Below are 25,482 nucleotides of genomic sequence, written 5' to 3'. Positions count from 1 at the left end.
AAGCAGTTAAGTACATCTTCCCACTAGACCTAGTTCAAAGGGGAAAACTGAAACCGGGTGGGACCCTGGGTAGGTATTTTGCCTGAAGATCAAGATTTTGCCCTTCCCTATTTTTTCAATCATTGCTTCAGCTCCAGCTTGCACTTCAGCATGACATAAGCTAATCTGGTTTCTGTCCTATTGAGGAGTTTAGAATCTGATATCCTTATCTCTTTTTTTTTTTTTTTTGACATGGAATTTCACTCTTGTTGCCTAGGCTGGAGTGCAATGGCGTGATCTCGGCTCACTGCAACCTCTGCCTACTGGGTTCAAGCGATTCTCCTGCCTCAGCTTCCCGAGTAGCTGGGATTTTAGGTGCCTGCCACCATGCCTGGCTAATTTTTTGTATTTTTGTAGTAGAGATGGAGTTTCACCACGTTGGCCAGCCAGGCTGATCACACCTGACCTCAGGTGATCTGCCTGCCTCAGCCTCCCAAAGTGCTGGGATTATAGGTGTGAGCCACCACGCCTGGCCTGATGTCCTTATCTTAAAAAAAAATTTTTTTACCTAGTGGCTAAAATTCACTCTGTCACATCCCATGTGACTCATAAGGGACATGAACTAACTCAGTCATGTTTGATTCTTGCTTTTTTTTTTTTTGAGACAGAGTCTCGCATCTCGCTCTGTTGCCCAGGCTGGAGTGCAGTGGTGCAACCTCCGCTTCCCAGGCTCAAGCAATTCTCCTGCCTCAGCCTCCCGAGTAGCTGAGATGACAGGCACACACCACGGCACCGGGCTAGTTTTTGTATTTTTAGTAGAGACAGGGTTTCACGATGTTGGCCAGGCTGGTCTCGAACTCCTGACCTCAAGTGATCCTCTCACCTCGGCCTCCCAAAGTGCTGGGATTACAGGCATGAGCCACTGTGCCCGGCCGATTCTTGCTTTTTAAGTGCTGTCTGCTGGGATTCGAAAGCCAGTGGATGGTGTGTAAGAGATGAGTTGATTCTCTTATGGCCCATACAAAGGTAGGCACCTTTGAACCTGTCACATACTGGGCACCTGGTGTTCTTCGTTATTACTTACAGGTAGATTTCTGGTCTTCCTTGAATAGATATATCAAGGCCAGGGTCTTCACGTTTCGGGACCCTTGCAGAATTCTGTGGAGTTCCATGTACTCAGTAAACGTTTTTTTTTTTTTTTTTAATTAAATTTTTTTTTTTTTTTTGAGACAGAGTCTCACTCTGTTGCCCAGGCTAGAGTGTAGTGGTGCAATTTTGGTTCACTGCAACCTTTGCCTCCTGGGTTCAAGTGATTCTCCCACCTCAGCCTCCCAAGTAGCTGGGACAACAGGAATCTGCCACATGCCTGCCTAATGTTTGTATTTTTACTAGAGCTGGGGTTTCACCATGTTGGCCAGGCTGGTCTCCAACTCTTGAATTCAAATGATCCACCTGCTTTGGCCTCCCAAAGTGTTGGGATTACAGGTGTGAGCCACCGTGCCCATCTATTTCTTGGTTAATTGAAAATATAAGGTTCATAAATGTCAGATTGATTTTATAGAAGTCAAACCAAAGGAAAAAACAGGAGGTAGTATAGTAAAGTCACAGGGAGAGGGTTTAATATTTGTTAACATTACAAGAGAATTTTGTCTATATATTGTTAACTAAATCGAGACTTTCACTTTGTATGACTTTTCACTATCCAAATAATCAGCTTCTTCTCTGAGTGAGAGGTCAAATGTGTTTTTCTCTGATATGAAGAGTAGACAATGTTTATTAGTCATAGCAAGCCTGTAGTTCTCCTTTGCAGTATTTTTTTTTTTTTTTTTTTTTTTTTTTTAGACACAGGGTCTCGCTCTGTCACGCAGGCTGGAGTGCAGTGGCACAATCATAGTTCACTACAGCCTTGAACTCCCTCCTGGGCTCAAGCAGTCCTCCCACTTCAGCCTCCTGAGTAGCTAGGACTACAGGTGCATGCTATCGTGCCTGGCTAATTAAAAAAATTTTTTTTTCCTGTAGAGATGAGGTCTTGCTATGTTTCCCAAGCTGGTCTTGAACTCTTAGGCTCAAACAATCCTCCTAACTTGGCCTCCCAAAGTGCTGGGATTACAGGCATGAGCCACCATGCCCAGCCCCACTATCCAAATAATCAACTTCTTTCCTCTTCTTGTAGAAATGAGATGGAAGGTCAAGTGTGTTTTTCTTTGATATGAAGAGTAGACAGTGTTGTTTATTATGGCAAATCTATAGTTCTCTTTTGCAGTATTTTTGAACTGTGACAGCATCCCTAAAGGCAGCTTGATGGGCTATGATATACCTATCTGTGGGCTGTAATTAGATCTCATTTGGTATTCAGGCAACAAATATTTATTGAGCATGTACCGTGTGCCAGGTGCTGTTCTAGATGATGGTGATACAACAGTGAATAAAAGACAGAAATCCCTGTTATTCTCTTGGAACTTCCCTTCAAGTAGAGAAGGCAGACAATAAACAAAAAGTAAATTTATTGTATGTTAGGTGACACATGGCAAAGAAAAAACAATCAGAGAAGGGAAAGTATAAAGTACTAGGGGTAAGAGTTAGAAGAATGGAAATTTTACATAGGGCAGCAAGAGGAGACCTAGCTGGGAATGTGACTTTCGAGTAGAGACAGAAAGGAAGTGAAGGAATGTAGAGCCCAGAGAGAAAAACATCCTAGGGAGAAGGAAGGAGGAGGCAGGACATTGAAGACTTTCTAGGCTGTAGTCCTTAAAATATGTATTTGTTGAAATATTTAAAAATACAGAATAATTTGGCCGGGCGCGGTAGCTCACACCTGTAATCCCAGCACCTTGGGAGGCCGAGGTGAGTGGATCACGAGGTCAGGAGATTGAGACCATCCTGGCTAACGCAGTGAAACCCCGTCTCTACTAAAAATACAAAAAATTAGCCAGGCTTGGTGGCGGGTGCCTGTAGTCCCAGCTACTCAGGAGGCTGAGGCAGGAGAATGGCGTGAACCCAGGAGGCGGAGCTTGCAGTGAGCGGAGATCTCGCCACTGCACTCCAGCCTGGGCAACAGAGCAAGACTCCGTTTCAAAAAAAAAAAAAAAGGCAGAATAATTTTATGCCTTTTTAAAAAATTGCTTTTGTTTTTTAGAGACAGAGTCTCACTCGGTCACCAGGCTGGAGTGCAGTGGCACAATTATAACTCACTATAGCCTTGGACTCCTGGACTCAAGCCGTCCTCCTGCCTCAGCCTCCCAAGTAGCTAGGAGGTGTGTACCACCACACACAGTAAGTTTTGTTTTGTTTTGTTTTGTTTTTAAGACAAAATCTTGTTTTTGTCCCCCAGGCTGGAGTGCAATGGAGCAATCCCAGCTCACTGCAACCTCTGCCTCCTGGGTTCAAGCGATTCTCCTGCCTCAGCCTCCAAGTAGCTGGGATTACAGGCACGTGCCACCACACCTGGCTAATTTTTGTATTTTTAGTAGAGACGGGGTTTCACCATGTTGGCCAGGCTGATCTAACTCCTGACCCTCAGGTGATCTGCCTGCCTCAGCCTTCCAGAGTGCTGGGATTACAGGCATGAGCCACTGCGCCTGGCCCAGCAAATTTTTTTTTGGAACTCTTGGCCTCAAGAGATCCTCCCACCCAGACTGTTGGGATTACTGGTGTGATCCACCACACCTGGGCACCATGTTATTGTTATAATTATTTTTTGAGATGGAGTGTCGCTCTTGTTGCCCAGGCTGGAGTGCAATGGCGTGATCTCTGCTTACTGCAACCTCTGCCTCCTGGGTTCAAGCAATTCTTCTGCCTCAGCCTCCCAAGTAGCTGGGATTACAGGCATACACCACCACACCCGGCTAGTTTTATATTTTTAGTAGAGATGGCGTTTCACTGCGTTTGTCAGGCTGCTCTTGAACTCCTGACCTCAGGTGATCTACCCACTGCAGCTTCCCAAAGTGCTGGGATTACAGGTGTGAGCCACTGCTCCCGGCCACCATGTTATTTTTAATTAATTTTTTGAGAAGGGGTCTTATTATATCGCCCAAGCTAGACTCAAATTCCTGAGCTTAAGTGATCCTCTCATCTCAACCTCCCCAGTAGCTGGGACTGTAGGCTTGTACTACTGTGCTGACTATGTCATGTTATTAATGATTTTGATGAAGATAAAGATACGGGGGAAAATGAGGCTCAAAGAATTTCCCTAATTTGCCTAAAAGTCCACACAGCTAGTGAATAGAAATTGAGCCCAGTTTAGGTTATTTTAAGTAATGTACAGAATACCTTGGCAATGGCACAAAGGCCAGCCCAGTACTTGATGTTCAGATGTGCTATTGAGTGTATACTTTCCTATTTCTATCCATCTGTTCAGGACTGTTCAGGACTTTTTTTTTCTTTTTGAGACGGAGTCTCGCTCTATCACCCAGGCTGGAGAGCAGTGGCGCTATCTTGGCTCACTGCAACCTCTGCCTCCCGGGTTCAAGCGATTCTCTGCCTCAGCCTCCTGAGTAGCTGGGATTACAGGCGCCTGCCACCACGCCCAGATAGTTTTTGTATTTTCAGTAGAGACAGGGTTTCACCATCTTGGCCAGGCTGGTCTTGAACTCCTGACCTCATGATGCACCCGCCTCAGCCTCCCACAGTGCTGGGATTACAGGCATGAGCCACCGCGCCAGGCCCAGGATCTTTGCTTAACTTTGGGAGGCCTGATAACTTGATATTGGCGTATATAGATTTTTCCTGGAATTGCGCACCTTGTAACAAAGCTGTCCTTTTTAGTCTTAAAGTTTTATAGTTCAAAATCTATGGGTTTTTTTTTTGAGATGGAGTCTCCCTCTGTCACTCAAGCTGGAGTGCAGTGGCACGATCTTACCTCACTGCAACCTCTGCCTCCTGGGTTCAAGCAATTCTCCTGCCTCAGCCTCCTGAGTAGCTGGGATTACAGGCACGCTCCACCATGCGTGACTGATTTTTGTATTTTTAGTAGAAACAGGGTTTCACCATTTTGGCCAGGCTGGTCTCAAACTCCTGACCTCAGGTGATCCACCCGCCTTGGCCTCCCAAAGTGGTGGGATTACAGGCGTGAGCCACCGTGCCTAGCCAAAATCTATGTTTAATAGAAAACTTTAGATAACACTTTTTTTTTTTTTTTTTTGAGACGGAGTCTCGCTCTGTCGCCCAGGCTGGAGTGCAGTGGCGCCATCTCGGCTCACTGCAAGCTCCGCCTCCCAGGTTCACGGCATTCTCCTGCCTCAGCCTCCCGAGTAGCTGGGACTACAGGCGCCCGCCACCACGCCCGGCTAATTTTTTTGTATTTTTAGTAGAGATGGGGTTTCACTGTGTTGGCCAGGATGGTCTTGATCTCCTGACCTCGTGATCCGCCCGCCTCTGCCTCCCAAAGTGCTGGGATTACAGGCGTGAGCCACTGCGCCCAGCCACTTTTCAATCTTAATTGGAAAGCAGTGTCAGTTGTCAGTATTTGCCAAGATACGAGTTTTTAGATAGCTGTTTAGGGAGGCTTTAAACTATTAACAGCGTCTTATGTTTTTTTAAAAAATTATTATTATTTTTTGAGACAGAGTCTCGCTCCGTGGCCGAGGCTGGAGTGTACTGGTGTGATCTTGACTCACTGCAGCCTCCGCCTCCTGGGTTCAAAGGACTCTCATGCCTCAGCCTCCTGAGTAGCTGGGATTATAGGCATGCGCCACCATGCCCAGCTAATTTTTTTTTAGCATTTTTAATATACGTAGTGTGTTTCCCATATAGGCGGAACTCAAAGAATCCGTATGCTTTAAGTTGGCATTTGAGTTACAATGCACTCTTAAGGGAAACCATAATGACCGATGGTACTGTACAAGAATTTTGGGCTGGGCGTGGTGGCTCATGCCTGTAAATCCCAGCACTTTGGGAGGCCGAGGCGGGTGCATCACGAGATCAAGAGATCGAGACCATCCTGGCCAACATGGTGAAACCCCGTCTCTTCTAAAAATACAAAAAATTAGCCAGGCATGGTGGCAGGCGCCTGTAATCCCACCTACTTGGGAGGCTGAGGCAGGAGAATCGCTTGAACCTGGGAGGTGGAGGTTGCAGTGAGCTGAGATTGCGCCATTGCACTCCAGCCTGGGCAAAAAGATAGAAACTCCGTCTCAAAAAAGAAACAACAAAACAAAACAGATGTTTGGCCAGGTGCAGTGGCTCATGTCTATAATCCCAGCACTTTGGGAGAGTAAGGCAGGAGGATCACTTGAGTCCAGGAGTTTGAGATCAGCCTGGGCAACACATTGAGACCTCCGTCTCTACAAAAACTTAAAAAAATTAGCTGAATGTGATGGTACATGCCTGTAGTCCCACCTACTTGGGAGGCTGAGGCAGGAGGATCTCTTAAACCCAAGAAATCTGATCCCAGGAGGCTACAGTGAGCTGTGTTCATGCCACTGCACTCCAAGCTGGACAACAGAGTGAGACCCTGTCTCAAAAAAAAAAAAAAAAAACCCCAAACCAAAGTACACATATTAAAGTGTACAATTCAATCAAAATTAAAAAATAAAAACAATTTCAAGGAAGAGTGACCTCTTCAGGTTTCAATCAAGGGAACAGAGGGAGACTTTTTTTGTTGCTTGTAGTTTGTCAGAGTATAATTAGCCAACCTTGAATTTGGCTAGGACATCTGGGGTAATATCCTGGCCCTGGCACCAAGTACCAAGGAATCTTGGCCACAATGAGTAAAGAGCTTTTTTTTTTTTTTTTCTTTTAATCTCCATATGGCACTTCCAGAAGGACATATTCCACTAGCACTAACTCAATGGGTGGGTCTACTTTTTAATTGTCTATTTATTGTGGTTCAGCAACAAAATCTTAAAAGTATGCTTTCAAAATCTCTCAAAAGAGGAAGTAGTCATATTACAGAATCCCTATTGGGAACCCTCCTTGGTGTCTCTTACCCTGGGGAAGTTTATTCTCATCCACCTCTTTGCAGGAATGCTAATGAGACTACAGGCAGACATTTTGCTGCCCTAATGTTTTCTATAAGCGTAAGCTCTAAAATACTTCCGACTTGAATTAAGCAGTTTGGTGTTTGTTTGCTCCTTTGCTTACTTATGTCTAAGTATGACTTGGATAGATCCCAGTTTAACTCTGCCCCTTTTTAACACTTAAAATTGCCGAGTCCTTGATTTATAATATCTTCTCCGAAGTTAAGGCCCAGAAGATCCAGATGTTCAGGGTGTGCAAATCATCCAAAACTTGGGTTTGATGTATAAAGGGAAGGCAATATAATAAGTCTTTTTCCCCCCTGATTCTAAAAATCCCTTCTTTTACTCAAGTATTGTAGTGAAATATTTGGCATATTTTCCCCCTCTTCTCAGGAAAGATAAGAGTCAGTAGGGATGTTTTCCTGAAAATCTTTTAATCCAGGCCTTTGACCTCTTGCCTCCTCTCTCTTCCTGATTTACCCCATATAATGACTTTTTATTAGAGACATTATGTTCTAATACCTTAAAGCAGGAAGGGACCTATTTAGACTTTTCCTTTCTAGACCGTAAATAAACTTTATAAGCAGGGTGATTTTTTTATAGCCTAAGTGAAAGAAAACTTATTGCCTGGGTTTCTGAAAAGTGAGTGTCTTTATTACATGAAACCATGTGACTAGTTTCTGTTGAAAGGGATACGTAGCTTGCTTAGGTTGTCATCTTGAGAATCTAGTCAAGTTTAGATTTTAGAAAATGTTTTCCAGTGAAGTTTTTTTTAGGGTCTCAGGTTTATTTTTTTCTTTATATATTAGTTTTAAGATGGGCTTTACATTTTAGTAACATAATGTTCTCTTCTTAAAATATGTAGGTTAATTGTATAAATTATAAAATTTGCATAGATACAAAAACATAGAAAAAAACAAATTATCCATGATGCTACTGCCCAGAGGAATCTTTTTGATACTTTAGAGTATGTACTTTCGTCTTTTTTTGTTTTTTAGAGACGGAGTCTCGCTCTGTCACCCAGGCTGGAGTGCAGTGGCGTGATCTTGACTCACTGCAACCTCCGCCTCCCGAGTTCAAATGATTCTCCTGCCTCAGCCTCTTGAGTAGCTGAGATTACAAACACGTGCCACCTTGCCCGTCTAATTTTTGTATTTTTAGTAGAGACGGGGTTTCGCCATGTTGGCCAGGCTGGTCTCAAACTGATGACCTCATGAAATCCGCTCACCTCAGCCTTCCAAAGTGCTGGGATTACAGGGGTAAGCCACCATGCCTGGCCTCAGTCTTCTTATTAAAAATTTTTTTGGCCAGGTGTGGTGGCTCACCCCTGTAATCCCAGCACTTTGGGAGGCTGAAGTGGGTGGATCCCGTGAGCTCAGGGCAACATGGCAAAACTCCATTTCTACAAAAACAAAAGTTAGCCAGGGATGGTTGTGTACCTGTGGGCTTAGCTACTCAGGAGGCTGAGGTGGGAGGATTCCTTGAGCCCAGGAGGTTGAGGCTGCAGTAAGCCATGATTGTGCCATTGCACTCTAGCTTGGGTGTCAGAGTGACAGCCTGTCTCTTAAAAAAAAAAAAAAAAGAAAAAAGAAAATAACTGGTTGTAGATAGTAAGTAGGAAAACTGCTAAGTATACCAGTTTTTTTAAAAAAAAACAGCTTTATTGAGATATAATTCATATGCCATACAGTTTAGTAACTTAAAGTATACAATTCAGTGGTTTTTTTAGTATATTCGCAGTTATGCACCCATCACCATTATCAGTTTTATTATATTTTCATTTTTTTCCTTTTCTCCCAGTTGGAAAAGTAAGTTTTAATATATTTTTGTCATCCCCAGAAGAAATCATGTATCCATTAGCAGTCACTCCTTCTTTCTGCCAACTTTCCCAGCCCTAGGCAGGAGGCCAGGAGTTTGATGCCAGCCTGGGCAACATGGCAAATCTACTCTCGTCTCTACAGATTTGTTTATTCTGGACATTTCTTATAAAGGGAATCATACATTATGACTGGCTTCCTTCGCTTAACATAGTGTTTTCAGGGTTCCTCCATGTTGTGGCATGCATCTGCCCTTGATTCCTTTTTATGGTTGAGTAATATTCTGTTGTGTAGATATACCCCAATACCACATTGTGTCTCTTCATCACTTGATGAACCTTTGGATTGTTTCTACTTTTTGTCTCATGAATACTGCTGCTGTGAGCATTCATGTATAAATTTTTTGTTTTTGTTTTTGTTTTTGTTTTTGAGATGGAGTTTCGCCCTTGTCTCCCAGGCTGGAGTGCAATGGCATGATCTCGGCTCATTGCAACCTCCACCTCCTGGGTTGAAGCAAATCTCCTGCCTCAGCCTCCCCAATAGCTGGGATTACAGGCGCCTGCCACCACACCAGGTTAATTTTTATAGTTTTAGTAGAGACAGGGTTTTGCCATGTTGCCTGGGCTTGTCTCAAAACTCCTGACCTCAGGTGATCCGCCCACCTCAGCCTCCCAAAGTGCTGGGATTACAGGCGTAAGCCACTATGCCTGGCTCTTGTGTATAATTTTTTGTGTAGACATATGCTTGCTTTTATGTTGGGCCTATACCTAAGAATGTTATAGAATTGCTGGGTCATATGCGAACTCTACCTTTTGAGGCAGTACAATACTGTTTTCCAAAGTGGTTGTACCACCAGCAATGAATGAGGTTCAGCTTGTCCAAATCCTCACCAGCACTTCTATGTCTTTTTGATTATAGTCATCCTAGTGAGTGTGCAGTGTGGTATCTCATCGTGATTTTGATTTGTATTTACCTGGTGGCTAGTAATATTGAACATCCTTTCATGTGCTTATTGGCCGTTTGTATAGCTTCTTTGGAGAAACAAACCGGTTATCTTTTTCTTTTTACCTTCAAAATATTACTTATAAGGCCGGATGTGGTGGCTCACGCCTGTAATCCCAGCACTTTGGGAGGCTGAGGTGGGCAGATCACTTGAGGTCAGGAGTTCGAGACCAGCCTGGCCAACATGGCAAAACCCTGTCTCTACTAAAAATACGAAAATTAGCTGGGTGTGGTGGCACGTGCCTGTAATCCCAGCTACTCGGGAGGCTGAGGCAGGAGAATCGCTTGAACCCGGGAGGTGGAGGTTGCAGTGAGCCGAGATTGTGCCACTGCACTCCAGCCTGAGTGACAGAGCGAGACTCCATCTCAAAAAAAAAAAAAAAAAAAAAAGTGTGTGTGTGTCTGTGTATATATATATGTGTGTGTGTGTATACATAAATAAAAATAAATATAACTTTACAAAGGCGAAGTATAGAACAGTGGTATGTTACCATTTGGAATGAAAATAGTATACAAAAGAATGCCTTTATCTTTTAGTTTCTATATTTAGCAGATATTTATTAAGCATCTACTATAGGGAGGTACTAGCCCAGACACTGGGAAAGTTGAGTAAAACAGTCATGTGTCCTGCTCTCGAGGAAACTGTAGCTGTTAATGGATTGCAGATTAAGAGCAAGAAATGAGGCTGGGCATGGTGACTCATGCCTGTAATCACAGCACTTTGGGAGGCTGAGGTGGGTGGATCACTTGAGGCCAGGAGTTCAAGACTAGCCTGGCCAACATAGCAAAACCCTGTCTCTACTAAAAATACAAAAAATTAGCCAGGCATGGTGACAGGCGCCTGTAGTCCCAGCTACTCGGGAGGCTGAGGCAGGAGAATGGCGTGAACCCAGGAGGCGGAGCTTTCAGTGAGCCGAGATCTCACCAGTGCACTCCAGCCTGGGTGACAGAGCAAGACTCAGTCTCAAAAAAAAAAAAAAGAAAAATAACAAACACTGAAGTTAGATTTTAAAATCCAAATGAGGCTGGGCGCGGTGGCCCACGCCTGTCATCTTAGCACTTTGGGAGGCCGAGGTGGGTAGATCACCTGAAGTCAGGAGTTCGAGACCAGCCTGGCCAACATGGCGAAAGCCTGTCTCTACTAAAAATACAAAAACTAGCTGGGGGTGGTGGCAGGGGCCTGTAATCCCAGCTACTCGGGAGGCTGATGCAGGAGAATCGCTTGAACCTGGGAGGCAGAGGTTGCAGTGAGCTGAGATTGAGCCACTGCACTCCAACCTGGGCAACAGAGTGAGACTCTGTCTTGAAAAAAATTAAAATCCAAATGAAACCAATTCCTAGTTTCCACTTACAGCATCTAAGGTGGTTGTACAGAAACTATCTTATGGATTTGTGAGTAAATTTAGTAGACTGCTTCTCTTGAAATATAGGCTGGGTGTGGTGGCTCATGCCTGTAATCCCAGCACTTTGGGAGGCCAAGGTGGGCAGATCACTTGAGGCCAGGAGTTTGAGACCAGCCTAGCCAACATGGTGAAACCCTGTCTCTACTAAAAATATAAAAATTAGCTGGGCGTGGTTGCGCATGCCTGTAATCCCAGCTACTTGAGAGGCTGAGGCAGAAGAATCGCTTGAACCTGGGTGGCAGTGGTTGCAGTGAACTGAGATCATGCCACTGTATTCCAGCCTGGGCAACAGAGCAAGACTCCATCTCAAAAAAAAAAAGAAAAAGAAAAGAAAAATATTATAGGCTGGGCGTGGTAACTCATGCCTGTAATCCCAGCACGCTGGGAGGCCAAGGCGGGCGGATCACCTGAGGCCAGGAGTTTGAGACCAGCCTGGCCAACATGGTGAAACCCTGTCTCTACTAAAATATAAAGATTAGCTGGGCATGGTTGTGCAGACCTGTAATCCCAGCTACTTGGGAGGCTGACGCAGGAGAATCACTTGAGCCTGGGAGGCGGAGGTTGCAGTGAGCCAAGATCGTGCCACCCTGGGTGACAGAGTGGAGACTCCATCTCAAAAAAATAATAAACAATAAAAAAAATAGCAAGGTGCCCTGTAGTATTGTGAAAATAGAAACGTGGTTATAGGCCGGGCACAGTGGCTCATGCCTTTAATTCCAACACTTTGGGAGGCTGAGGCAGGAGGATCTCTTGAGCCCAGGAGTTCAAGACCAGCCTGGGCAACATAGTCTCTTAAAAACAGAATAGGCTGGGCGCGGTAGCTCACGCCTGTAATCCCAGCACTTTGGGAGGCTGAGGCGGGCGGATCACAAGGTCAGGAGATCGAGACCATCCTGGCTAACACGGTGAAACCCTGTCTCCACTAAAAATACAAAAAATTAGCCTGGTGTGGTGGCAGGCGCCTGTAGTCCCAGCTACTCGGGAGGCTGAGGCAGAAGAATGGCGTGAACTTGGGAGGTAGAGGTTGCAGTGAGCCGAGATTGCACCACTGCACTCCAGCCTGGGCGACAGAGTGAGACTCCATCTCAAAAAAATATATAATAAAAAATAAAGAAATGTCTCAAAAAAATGTGGTTATTTGTCCATTGTCTCTCAAGACCTATAGCAACTATTAAACTTGCTCATTTGCAAAATAAAAACAAGAACCTTTTTTTTTTTTTTTTTTTTTGAGACGGAGTATCATTCTTGTCGTCTAGGCCAGAGTGCAATGGTGTGAGCTCTGTAACCTCCGTCTCCCGGGTTCAAGTGATTGTCCTGCCTCAGCCTCCTGAGTAGCTGGGATTACAGGTGCCCGCCACCATGCCCGGCTAATTTTTGTATTTTTAGTAGAGATGGGGTTTCGCCATGTTAGTCAGGCTGGTCTTGAACTCCTGACCTCAGGTGATTTGCCTCGGCCTCCCAAAGTGTTGGCATTACAGGCAAGAAAGCTTTTATGAAAAGAAAAAAACCCAATCCAATATGAAAGACCTTGATTCTTCTAGGAGTTGTCTTTGTACCCTTTTCTTGTTCAGAGCAGTTTTGGTATCCTTTTGCTTTTAGTGTGGGCCATGTCTGACTGTTTAAGGGGCAGGCAACAATATGCCAGCTTTTTTCCTTTGTGAAGAATGGAAAGGGAAATCAATTCTTTTTTTTTTTTTTTTTTTTTTTTTTTGAGACAGGGTCTCACCAAAAACCCTCCTTGTAGCACGTGTTCTCACTCTGTCTCAAGAAAAAAAAAAAAACTCATCCAGGCTGGAGTGCAGTGGCACAATCACAGCTCACTGCAGCTTCAATCTCATGGGCTCAGGTGATCCTCCTTCAGCCTCCCAGATAGCCTGGACTGCAGGCACGCGACACCATACCTGGCTAATTTTTTGTAGAGATGGAGTTTTGCCGTGTTGCCCAGGCTGGTTTTGAACTCCTGGGCTCAAGTGATCTTCCTGCCTCAGCCTCCCAAAGTGCTGAGATTGCAGGTGTGAACCACCTTGGCTGGGGAGGTCAGTTTTAACTTGCCTTGAGATTGACTCTTTGATCTCACTGCTGTATATAATAATTTAGAAACATTTATTCATCAGTTTACATTAGGGTCAGGAGCCTGGAGATTGGGGTTTTAGTCCTAGACTGTTAAGTAAGTATGACCTTGACAAGTGATTTCACTTTTTAGAATCAGTTTTCTTGTTGGTAAAATGAGAGAGTTGAACTAGATTGCTACAGTCTCTTCTGATTCTAACATTTTATGATGCTATATTAAGCACATTGCTTCTTTTTACACGTTAGTATAATTGACTGCTGCCGACCCATTAAGTGAGTTCTTCTGGGAGATACTAGAGAGGCCTAGTAATTTCAGCCCCTTTTAAGATCTGTGTCTTAAGCTAGTGGTATGTGTTAGAGTTACAAAGTCACAGGAATTTTGTAAAATTTTGTGTAAATGAACAAAATAACTCAAATTATTCAGCTTTCCATGTTCCCTTAAAACATTTTTTTTTTTTTTTTTTGCAGATGGAGGAACATTGGGAGGCTCTTTATTTTCTGCGTGCTAAGTAGTAGGAATATAAATCTGCACTCAGACTGAGCTGTGCAAAGGCATTCATAATTGCAGGCAGTTGCATCAGAGCTCAGAGTTCCATCTCTAAAAAAAAAACATTGTCTTATGCCCCAACCTTCTCCCTGGGTTAGTTTTTAATCCTGTCCTTCCTTTTTAAAACTTCTCTAGGTACAACTTGTATTCTGTACTATGTCATACACACCTTAAGTTTTAAATACATATAATTTTCTTAAGCACAGAATAATTTTTCAAAGGGGTATGTCTACTCTTGACTTTGGAAAGATACCATAAACTTTGTATTTACTGTCAGTGTCTTATTGTGTGATATTCTCAAATCAACACTTAAGGTTAGCAGGCTAATTTTATAAATTGCTCTGTAAGGTTTGTCTCAGTTAGAAATTGGAAATAAAACTTCCTTGTAGCTCCTTTTGAATTAAGGAGCCAGTTAATTTTCTGATACTTACTGACTTGTGTCAGTCCTTTAGTGTCTGAATGGGCTTTTCACATTGATCCATTTATTTTTACTTGTTTGAGACAAGGTCTCACTCTGTGGGACCACAGGCATGCACCACCACGCCTGGCTAATTTTTGTATTTTTTGCAGAGACAGGGTTTCGCCATGTTTCCTAGGATGATCTCAAACTCCTGAGCTCAAAACTATCTGCCCACCTTGGCCTCCCAAAGTGTTGGGATTATGGGCGTGAGCCACTGAGCTGGCCCGCATTGACCTTTTAAATAAACAGTGATTACAATAGTTACTCATCTTTCGTACTTTATCCTTAAAGATATGCTGTTTGCTTCCCGCCCCCCATCCCCCAGATGGAGTCTTGCTCTGTCACCCAGGCTGGAGTGCAGTGGTGCAATCTAGGCTCACTGCAACCTCTGCCTCCCGGATTCAAGCGATTCTCCTGCCTCAGCCTTCTGAGTAGCTGGGATTACCGGAGCTGCCGCCATGCCCGGCTAATTTTTGCATTTTAGTGGAGATGGGGTTTCACCAAGTTGGCCAGGCTGGTCTTGAACGTCTGACCTCAGGTGATCCGCTCGCCTTGTCCTCCCAAAGTGCTGGGATTACGGCCGTGAGCAACCACACCCGGCTGCTGTTTCCTTTTTTTTTTTTTTTTTTTTTTGAGATAGTGTGGTGGCATGATCTCTGCTCACTGCAACCTCTGCCTCCCTTGCTCAAGTGATTCTCTTGTCTCAGCCTCCCGAGTAGCTGGGATTATAGGTGTGTACCACCACACCTGGCTAATTTTTGTATTTTAGTAAAGATGGGGTTTTGCCATGTTGGCCAGGCTGGTCTTGAACTCTTGACCTCAGGTGATCTATCCGCCTTGGCCTCCCAAAGTGCTGGGATTACAGGTGTGAGCCACCGCACCTGGCTGCTATTGCTTTTTTAATCTTTGTGTTAATTTTAAAGCTGAGTCTGGCCTATTTAAAAAGTTATATATAATATATCGTGTATGAAGCATACATAAATACCCACATACTTAGAGAAATATCAGTGAAAATAGATCTTAGTGGTCCTAGCACAGTAAAGTGACAAAAGACTAAAAAAAACCTAGAGTTATGGCTCCTGGAATCCTTCTGACTTTTTTGACCATAGTACTTGTGAGAATGCGTCCCTTGTGAATCTAGGCAATGACGGCAACAGGAGCCATGCAGCAGTGACAGAACATCTCATGGGATTACACAGGGGATGGAGATCAGTGAAGAAATATTGGTGCTTATAAATAGTCATGACAGGAATGGAAAAAATGACAGGCTGAATGACTTTAATATTCAATAAAACATTTAAGTAATCTCATGTGAAAGGCATATGTTTTTGAAGATGACGGAATGCTCTTATTCTGACACCTGACTCTAGAGGTGGTTTAAGTCAGTCCTATAGACAAGGCAGTGAACTTGATGGGGATATGTGGAACTGAATGGAAGAATGGAAGTGTGAACACATGGCACCATGTTGGTTTTTTTTTTTTTTTTTTTGAGATGGAGTCTCGCTCTGTCACCCGGGCTGGAGTGCAGTGGCGCGATCTTGGCTCACTGCAACCTCCGCCTCCCGGGTTCACACCATTCTGCCTCAGCCTCCCGAGTTGTTGGGACTACAGGCGCCCACCACCATGCCAGGCTAATTTTTTTTTTTTTTGTATTTTTAGTAGAGACAGGGTTTCACTGTGTTAGCCAGGATGGTCTTGATCTTCCGACCTTGTGATCCACCTGCCTCGGCCTCCCAAAGTGCTGGGATTACAGGCGTGAGCCACTGTACCCGGCCTTTGTTTTTTGTTTTCGGATGGAGTCTTGCTCTGTTGCCCAGGCTGGAGTGCTGTGGCGCAATCTTGGCTCACTGCAACCTCCACCTCCCCGGGTTCAAGCGATTCTCCTGCCTCAGACTCCTGAATAACTGGGATTACAGGAATGTGCCACCACTTCTAGCTAATTTTTATATTTTTAGTAGAGACAGGTTTCACCATGTTGGCCAGCCCGAAGGGTCTCGAACTCCTAGCCTCAAGTGATTTACCCACCTTGGCCTCCCAAAGTACTGGGATTACAGGCGTCAGCCACTGCGCCCGGCCTATTCTGTTACCTTTTAAATCAGCCTACTAGTTGATACTGAAACCAGTGTCTCCAGGCCCCTGCTTTATATTCTGTCCAGTGAATCTCGCTTGTTAGTGCACTGATTTGATACATTGGCCCTTCTGTGGCCTGCGCCCCAAACTGTGTTTGGTGGCATCACACACATTTTCCCTGTGTTCAGGGTCAAGCTTTGGGAAGCCAGAGTCAACGATGCTCTTAGGTGTCTGTCACTCGTCCTCAGCTCGCATAGACCGCTCACTCATGCGCTTACCGGGTATTCTACCTTGGAGTGGATGCTCCCTGCCTTCATGCCCTGTGGTTTGATTTTGAGTCACAGAACTGTTGTTAGGGCACACATTCTGAGCAGTCACACAGTGTCGTCATGTCATCGGACCACTCTGTGTAAATGTGCACAAGGAGTGTTCTGTATCTTATTCGGAAGACTAACAAGTTTCCCAGGTGTTAGAATATGGGCCAATGAAACAGCTATATGCGGCTGGGCGCGGTGGCTCATGTGGTAATCCCAACACTTTGGGAGGCCAAGGTGGGTGGTTCACCTGAGGTCAGGAGTTCAAGACCAGCCTGGCCAACATGGTGAAACCCTGTCTCTACTAAAAATAAAAAAAAAATTAGCTGGGTGTGGTGACGGGCGCCTGTAATACCAGCTACTCAGGAGGCTGAGGCAGGAGAATCGCTTGAACCCAGGAGGCAGAGGTTGCAGTGAGTTGAGATCATGCCTGGGTACCAGAGTAAGACTCTGTGCCAAAAAACAAACAGACCAAAAAAAAAAAAAAAAAAAAACAAGAAATGATGTCTCCTACTGTGTTGGCCTTAAATCTCCAGCCACAGGTTCCTTTCATGTGCTTTGAGACATAGTTATTAAATTTTTCATCGGTAGCTCAGTCTCTGTACTGTATTTTGCTTTCAGTTTCATGTGGGTGTGTTTTCAAACTCTTTGTGCTGAGCTCTCGGTTTTACTGGGCAGTGCCTTGTGCTGCCAGCAGAGCTTCCTTATACATTATGTATCACCTGTCAAATAGATATTTTAAAGTTCCTCTTACTGTAAGTGCTATTTTTTCCTTTTCTATGCTAAGAACAATTAAATTATTCCCGGTTCGAGATTCAGGAGTTTTACATTTCTCTGCCCTTTTCCTCACATACATGTTGTAATGGAGCACGGAAGATGGATGTTGCATATCCTGGGGGGCCTGGGGTATTATCTGCTTGTTAGTTTTACTATCGATGCCAAGAGGAGAGCTGCTTGTTTTCTGCTTCCAGTATGTATTCTAGCCTGGTGGTGTCCTATGTAGTAGCCACGAGCCACATAATCACGTATTGAGCACGTGAAATGTGGTGAGTCCAAATTGAGGTGTGCTGTAAGTATAAAATACACTCTGGATTTCAAAGATCTATTATGAAAAAAGAATGTAAAATGTTAATAATTTTACGTTAATCACATTTGTTGTTGTTAGAGACGAGGTGATATTTGTTTTTTGAGACAGAGTCTTGGTCTGTCACCCAGGCTGGAATGTAGTGCTGCCACCCAGGCTGGAGTGCAGTGGCGCTATCTCAGCTCACTGCAACCTCCGCCTCCTGGGTTCAAGCAATTCTCCTGCCTCAGCCTCCGGAGTAGGTGGGATTATAGGTGCCCACCACCACACCCGACTAATTTTTATATTTTTAGTAGAGATGGGGTTTCACCATGTTGGCCAGGCTGCTGTCAAACTCTTGACCTCAAGTGATCCACGTGCTTCGGTCTCCCAAAGTGCTGGGATTACAGGCGTGAGCCAGCACGCCCGGGCAGGAGATGAGGTCTTGCTCTGTTGCCCAGGCTGGAGTGCAGTGCCATGACCAGAGCTCTCTGCAGCTTCTAACTAAACTCTTGGGCTCAAGCAGTCGTCCCATCTCTGCCTCTGGAGTAGCTGGGATGCAGGTGTGTGCCACTACACCCAGCTAATTTTTAAAAATTTTGTAGAGATGGAGTCTCACTATGTTGCTCAGGCTTGTCTTGAAATCCTGAACTCAAGTGATCCTTCCACTTGGGCAGGCATGAGCCACCGTGCCCAGCCCTTGATTACATTTTGAAATAATATTTTAGATCTACTGGGCTAAATAAACTATATCATGAAAATTAATTTCACATGATTCTTTTTCATTTTTAAAAATATGGATACTAGAAAATTCAGACTTATACATTTGTACTGCATTGTATTTCTACTGGACAGTGCTGGTCTAGAAAGTATAATACTGTCAACAAATGTAATTATCTAATTTGAGACTCACACTTTTTTTTTTTTTGAGCGGGAGTTTTGCTCTTGTTGCCCAGGCTGGAGTGCAATGGCAAAATCTCGGCTCACTGCAACCCCCACCTCCCAGGTTCAAGTGATTCTCCTGCCTCAGCCTCCCGAGTAGCTGGGATTACAGGCATGTGCTACCACACCTGGATAATTTTGTATTGTTAGTGGAGACTGGCTTCACCATGTCTGTCAGGCTGGTCTTGAACTCCTGACCTCAGGTCATCCTCCCGCCTTGGCCTCCCAAAGTGCTGGGATTACAGGCATGAGCCAGCATGCCCAGCCGAGATCATACCTGTTAAATAGCACTCATTGTAGGTAGTAATTGAACAGTTTGCCCATAGCTTCATTGACCTACTTTCTTGGAGTACAATGGCGCCATCTCTGCTCACCGCAACCTCTGCCTCCCAGGTTTAAGCAGTTCTCCTGCCTCAGCCTCCTGAGTAGCTGGGATTACAGGCATGTGCCACCACGCCGCCTGGCTGATTTTGTATTTTTAGTAGAGATGGGGCTTCGCCGTTTTGGTCAGGCTGGTCTTGAATTCCTGACCTCAAGTGATCTGCCCGCCTTGGCCTCCCAAAGTGCTAGGATTACCGTGCCCGGCCCATTGACCTACTTTTTATTAATTTGTTCATTAATAATTAGAGATGAGGTCTCACCAAGTTTCCCAGGCTGGTATTGAACTCCTGGGCTCAAAGCATCCTGCCACCTCAGCCTCCCAAAGTGTTGGGATTACAGGTGTGAACCACCATACCCACCCTTCATTGGCCCACTTTTTAGAAAAGGATCCAGGCCAGTCGTGGTGGCTCATGTCTGTAATCCCAGCACTTTGGGAGGCCAAGACGGGCGGATCACCTGAGGTCGGGAGTTCGAGACCAGCCTGACCAACATGGCAAAACCTTGTCTCTACTAAAAATACAAAATTAGCCAGGCATGGTGGCACGTGCCTGTAATCCCAGCTACTTGGGAGGCTAAGGCATGAGAATTGCTTAAACCCGAGAGGCGGAGGTTGCAGTGAGCCGAGATCGCGCCACTGCACTCCAGCCTGGGCGACAAGAGTGAAACTCTGTCTCAAAAAAAAAAAAAAAAAGGATCCGGAGTTGGGAAACCCTGTAATGCTTCTGTGTTTATCAAGTGTTTAGAGTGTAAGATACAGTTACTTGATGCTTTAGTTTGAAAATCGCATCATTTTGCATAATTTTATGGATTCTTGTTTTGCTGTTGACTCACTTGAGAACTTTTTTGAACTCTTACTGTGTATCAAACTTTTTTAGATTCTTTGGATGCGAAGACAAATCAAATCTCATGGAGCTTAGTCATAGCATGATATGCAAACAAGACAGGAATGCGTGTGAGTCATCATTCCGTAATCGAAGCTGCCCAGTAGCTGGAGTAGTCCAGAGAAGGAAGAGAGGGCAAGAAGAGTAGTCAGAAGAGACTGCTCATGTGTCTCCTGTGTTCTTGGAGAGCCATTTCCCATGTGCCCCCAAAGCCCTTCTGTGTGGCAGTATGCTGCGCGTGGCAGTAGCGTATGGGGCCTGGCTCTAGAAACAGCCAGTACGTGGGAAATGAAGCCCGTCCAAGGACCTTAAGCTCAGTTCAGCCAGGAGATGTGATGTTTTTAAATTGGGGCTAAGCAGGCCCATAATTTTTTTTTTTTTTTTTTTGGTTACTTTTCCGTGACATTGGATAGTTGACTTTTTTGTTTTACTCAAGAATTGAAGAAAATTTGCAAATGCCCTTCAATCTTATTTATCTTTTTCAGTCTCTTCTGTATATACAGAAATATGAATGTGAATGAAGTGAAAGGAAGAAAATCAAATAGCTTGCCCTTCCTTAGGGGAAACAAGTCAATTTGGAAAGGTCCCAGCGTTGTGTAAGTGTTTTCAGTGGCTCAAGCCGAGGAGCTCAGGTTACACTGCATCTCCTGTGTTGGGGGTGGGGACAGCAAGTGACACAGCATACTTACGTAATCGTGACTTCAGGGGACAGGATTAAGCTGTGAATGAACCTCCCAAACCCAGGAATATGATATGAGAACATAGCCTTTGAATTTCTCTCTCAAGTTTGACTTGAAAAATCAGCCTCAGAAACATCTTTATCTTAAGATAGATTTCCGTTGCTCTCAGAACGTCTCTCCCCTGACCTTCTGTTATTAAGTTCATGGACATACAGCATTTTAGAATTAGGTGGGGGCTCCGAAGTCTGCGAGTGCAGCTGTGCACAGGTAAGTCACTTCACCCGCCTGGTGCTGAATTTCCTTTGGGTCTTGAAGCAGGGCCGCGTTGAAACCTGGGTTTCTGGACGTTGTAGCTACCACACAGCCTGTTTCTGGAAGCTTGGTGTTAAACTCCCTCTCCTGGCAGGTTAAATTCATTGCAAATTCTTCAACTCTCCTTTGCCTCCCAACAGAATTTTTAGATTTAGTAAATAAAGTGGCATTTTCATTTTGTGGATGGGGCAAAATGGACTGGAAAGGGTCTGATGTGTAGAGATGTGATTTTCTTGGGGCAACGCGATGCCGCTCTATGTGTGCCAGGAGGTGCTGAGCCTGTTCGAAGCTCTTATCAGATCTGGGTTCTTTCTTCACTGATGGCAGAGGTCTGTACTTTTCACTTTGGCAAAGTTAGAGCCACAATCTTTCCTTTCACTTCTGAATCCTTGACCTTTTGCTTACAGGATTTGGATTTGATACCCAAAACAGGGCTAGAGCTGTGAAGGTATGGAGTTAGAAACAGATCTTATTTAATTAGTGTCCTCAGGTTGAAGTTGGGAATACTGAGCCAGGGAAGGGGTTATGTGAGTTGTTCAGGGTCATCCAACTGGGGTGGAATTTAGGTGTCTTACTTCCTAGTCCAGCTCTCTGTTCATACTTTTTTATTTATTTGAACCATGACATTTAAAAAATAGGAGTAAACATAACCTTAAGAAATCAGATGAGAATATGAAGAATATTACTGCTTTTTGTATGAACATAATTTTCACCATTCTTGTTTTTGGGAACTGCTTGTTTTGTGGAACCTCTTGTTTCTGTAAATTGCTTAAGGTTTTTTGTTTTTTTTGTTTTTTGGATATCTGGTCAGGAGGAAGGGGGATTAGATTTTATTAAAATATATATTTTCTATAATAAGTGTCTCTTTTTTCTTAAACTTTTTAAAAAAAGATTTTAGAGATAAAGTCTTGCTAATATTGCCTAGGCTGGACTCAATCTCCTGGGCTCAAGCGATCCTCCCACCTCAGTCTCCGAAGTAGCTGGGATTCCAGGCAGGCGCCACCATGCCCGGCTAATTAAAAAAAAATTGTTTTTTTAGAGATGGGGTTTCACTATGTTGTCCAGGCAGCTCTCAGACTCCTGGACTTAAGTGATCCACCTGCCTTGGCCTCCCAAAATGCTGGGATTATAGGTATGAACCACCATGCCTGGGCAAACTTGTGTGTTTTAAAAACATATTTTGTTCTTACCAGTAAAATGTCTCTGCTTTTATAAAAATATAGTACTTTAATTATTCACATTATAATGCTTTTTGTGATATAAAGCATTTCAATCTTAAAGGCTTGTCCTTAAAATTAATTTTTTTTTTTTTAAGGTGGAGTCTCATTCTGTCGCCCAGGCTGGAGTGCAGTGGCGTGATCTCGGCTCACTGCAACCTCCACCTCCAGGGTTCAAGCTATTCTCCTCAGCCTCCCAAGTAGCTGGTATTACAGGCGCCTGCCACCACGCCCAGCTAATTTTTTTTTTTTTTTTGTATTTTTAGTGGAGACAGGGTTTCACCATGTTGGCCAGTCTGGTCTCAAATTCCTGGCCTCTGGTGATCCGGCTGCCTTGGCCTTCCAAAGTGCTGCGATTACAGGCATGAGCCACCAAGCCCAGTCCCTTAAAATTAATTTATTTGAGGAATTTACTTGGCCAAGATGATTCAAAGCTCTAAGCAAAGTTTTTATCTATTTGCCACTGTATTACATAAAATAAGCTTGCCACTATACCATATAAGCCCACTTATTTCAGTGGCTGAAACTGATAAGTTGATTTTCTTTTTTTTTGTTTTTTTTTGAGACGGCGTCTCACTCTGTTGCCCAGGCTGGAGTGCAGTGGCACAATCTTGGCTCACTGCAACCTCTGCCTCCTGGGTTCAAGTGATTATCCTGCCTCAGCCTACTGAGTAGCTGGGATTACAGGCGGGCGCCTCCACGCTCGACTAATTTTTGTATTTTTTTTTTAGTAGAGATGGGGTTTCACTGTGTTGGCCAGGCTGGTCTCGAACTCCTGACCTTGTGATCGGACTGCCTCCCAAAGTGCTGGGATTATAGGTGTGAGCCACCATGCGTGGCCGATAAGTTGATTTTCAGTTTTGGAAAAGTTTAGGATACATATTTACTGATGGGAAAATGGGGAGAGGTGATTCAGGTGTCTAGACTTCTTTCTTCCTTTTTTTTTTTTTTTTGAGATGGAGTCTGGCTCTGTCGCCCAGACTGGAGGGCAGTGGTGTGATCTTGGCTCACTGCAACCTCTGAGATTACAGGTGTGCACCACTATGCCCAGCTAATTTTTGTATTTTTTTGTAGAGAGAGGTTTTTGCCATGTTGCCCAGGCTGGTCTCAAACTCCTGACCTCAGATGATCCACCCACTTTGGTCTCCCAAAGTGCTGGGATTACAGGCATGAGCCACACGCCTGAACTCTTCCATCTTTTGATTCTGTTGTCTTCAGTACACGCTTTCGAGGTTGCTGGGCTTGTCTCCATCAAGCCATCGGAAGGGCAAAGAGCATGGGGGATTGTACACAGTAGGTTCTTCTGGGCTAGGCCTAGAGTGTCACATGCCTCACACACTTCTCTTATTCCACTGGCTAGAACTCAGTCACGTGATCATACTGAACTGTAGCGGGAGCTGGGAAATATGGTGTGAATCCAGGAAGAAAAAGAGGCCAGGCACGGTGGCTTACACCTGTAATCCCAGCACTTTGGGAGGCCAAGGTTGGTGGATCGCTTGCACCCAGGAGTTCAAGACCAGCCTAGGCAACATGGTAAAACCCCATCTCTACAAAAAAAAAAAAAAAAAAAAAAAAAAAAAATTTGCCGGGTGTGGTGGTGTCTGCCTGTAGTCCCAGCTACTTGGGAGGCTGAGGTAGAAGGATGGTTGGAGTCTGGGAGGTCAAGGCTGCCGTGAGCCATGAGTGCATCACTGCAGTTCAACCTGGGTAACAGAGCAAGACTCTGCCTTAAAAAAAAATAAATAAATAAACGACAACAAAAAGTCTTGGTGAACAGCTAGCCACCCTCTCCCCCTCTCCATATGTATTCACTTCCATCCTGGCTTGGCTGTACTGCACTCTTGTTTCTGTGGAGAAAGCAGCTCAGTAGAGTCTGTTTCTTCACTCTTTCGGTTGAAGCCGTTTTACTGTGGCTCAAAAGAATTTTTTTCCGCCTGTGAAATTAATTATACCAGTTCATTAAATAAAATTTCTATAGACCCAAGAAAACACAAGAGATAAAAATTACCGGTGATTCCATTGAGATAATTGTTCTGAGTCCCTGTTACAGTTCCCTTCAATTTCAGAATTTTTAAGCACTTAGAAATAATTAAATGTCACTAATTCTTACTCTGTGCTGGCTTGCAAACTCCAAAACTCTTAAGAGGGAGGAAACAACAGCCTGGCCATTTTGCCTTTTCCTCACAAAGATACACAGGGCTATTCCAGAGCTGTCCCGAGGCTTTATTCTTCTGGCATTTTCAAAATGAACTTAGACATCTTAATCTCCACTTCTCCTTAGTAAACAGGGTAAATATTGGGGCTGGTGAACTCAATAGTTTATTAGGATGGCAAGGGTAACATTTTAAGTTTATGATTTATTTCCTACTCAGTTATCAGGATTCTTTTTTCTTTCCTTTTTCTTTTTTTTTTTTTTTGAGATGGAGTCTTGCTCTATCGCCAGGCAGGAGTGCAGTGGCACGATCTCGGCTCACTGCAACCTCCACCTCCCAGGTTCAAGAGATTCTCCTGCCTCAATCTCCCAAGTAGCTGGGACTACACGCACGCACCACCATGCCCAGCTAATTTTTGTATTTTTAGTAGAGACAGGGTTTCACTGTGTTGGCCAGGGTTGTCTCTATCTCTTGACCTCATGATCAGCCTGCCTTGGCCTCCCAAAGTACTGCGATTACAGGCGTGAGCCACCACGCCTGGCGGGGATTCTTAAATGTAGCCCAATCCTCCAGTAAAGAATACTAAGAAAAAGCGTTTGGAACCGCACCAAAATAAAAACTTGCGTACCAGAAGTTTGCAGGTAATACAGATATGCGTACATGATTGGTGTTCAGCTATTTAGGTGGACTTGCTTGTCTCTGCCTACCTGTGTTGCTGATGCTGGTCAGCAGTGGAGAAAACTGAGATTAGATGCTGCTAATCTCAGATGGGAGGATAATTTCTTAGGAGGAAGGACATTTCTTGAGTCATCAGCTCCAGATTCCTTTAAGGTGGTGAGGCTTCAGCCCAGAGGGCGACTAACGTGAGAATTCCTGTTTGTGAGGTCATTGTCATGACCTCATAGCCAGGCTGTTCAAAATGTTTGCCCAGCTTCTGGCAGGATATGAGCTGATGCCTGCCCCGATTCTACAGACACCATGAGGTACTATTTTCATATTCTAGATTTGTGTTGATTTTCTTCAACTTCTTATAGATAAAAAGTAAAGACATTGACACCAGGCCCTCTTTATTTTGCTGAAAGAGATCGTATAATGATGAGAAAATTATTGTGAGTATCCTCTGGCAGGACTTTTAAAAGCAGAAAACTCCACAGTTGAATAGAAAGTGTTTTTACTGTGTGTACGTGATTAGTCAGTGGCTCTATTTGCTATGGAATTTACTATCCATTTTTTCT

At 44.3% G+C, this 25,482-nt stretch overlaps 1 protein-coding gene across 7 annotated transcripts in view; it reads left to right on the top strand.

Moving 5' to 3' along the window:
* CLIP1 (CAP-Gly domain containing linker protein 1) overlaps positions 1–25,482 on the top strand; it is a 151,405-nt gene that overhangs the window by 2,390 nt on the left and 123,533 nt on the right. The window contains exon 2 of one of the 7 annotated variants that reach the window (XM_055096275.2): positions 3,116–3,252. The exons of 4 other annotated variants lie outside the window; for them this stretch is intronic. The gene's annotated coding sequence lies outside the window, so the exon portion shown is untranslated. Of the gene's footprint in view, positions 1–3,115; positions 3,253–19,978; positions 20,833–25,482 lie in introns of those variants that run through there. 2 more of the 7 variants (XM_055096277.2, XM_063593746.1) reach the window with 2 other exon arrangements.

Source organism: Pan paniscus, chromosome 10, assembly GCF_029289425.2.
Source record: "Pan paniscus chromosome 10, NHGRI_mPanPan1-v2.0_pri, whole genome shotgun sequence".
NCBI classification, from domain to species: Eukaryota; Metazoa; Chordata; class Mammalia; order Primates; family Hominidae; genus Pan; species Pan paniscus.
The sequence above is the reverse complement of the archived record's forward strand: the minus strand, read 5'-3'. Positions and strand labels throughout refer to the sequence as shown.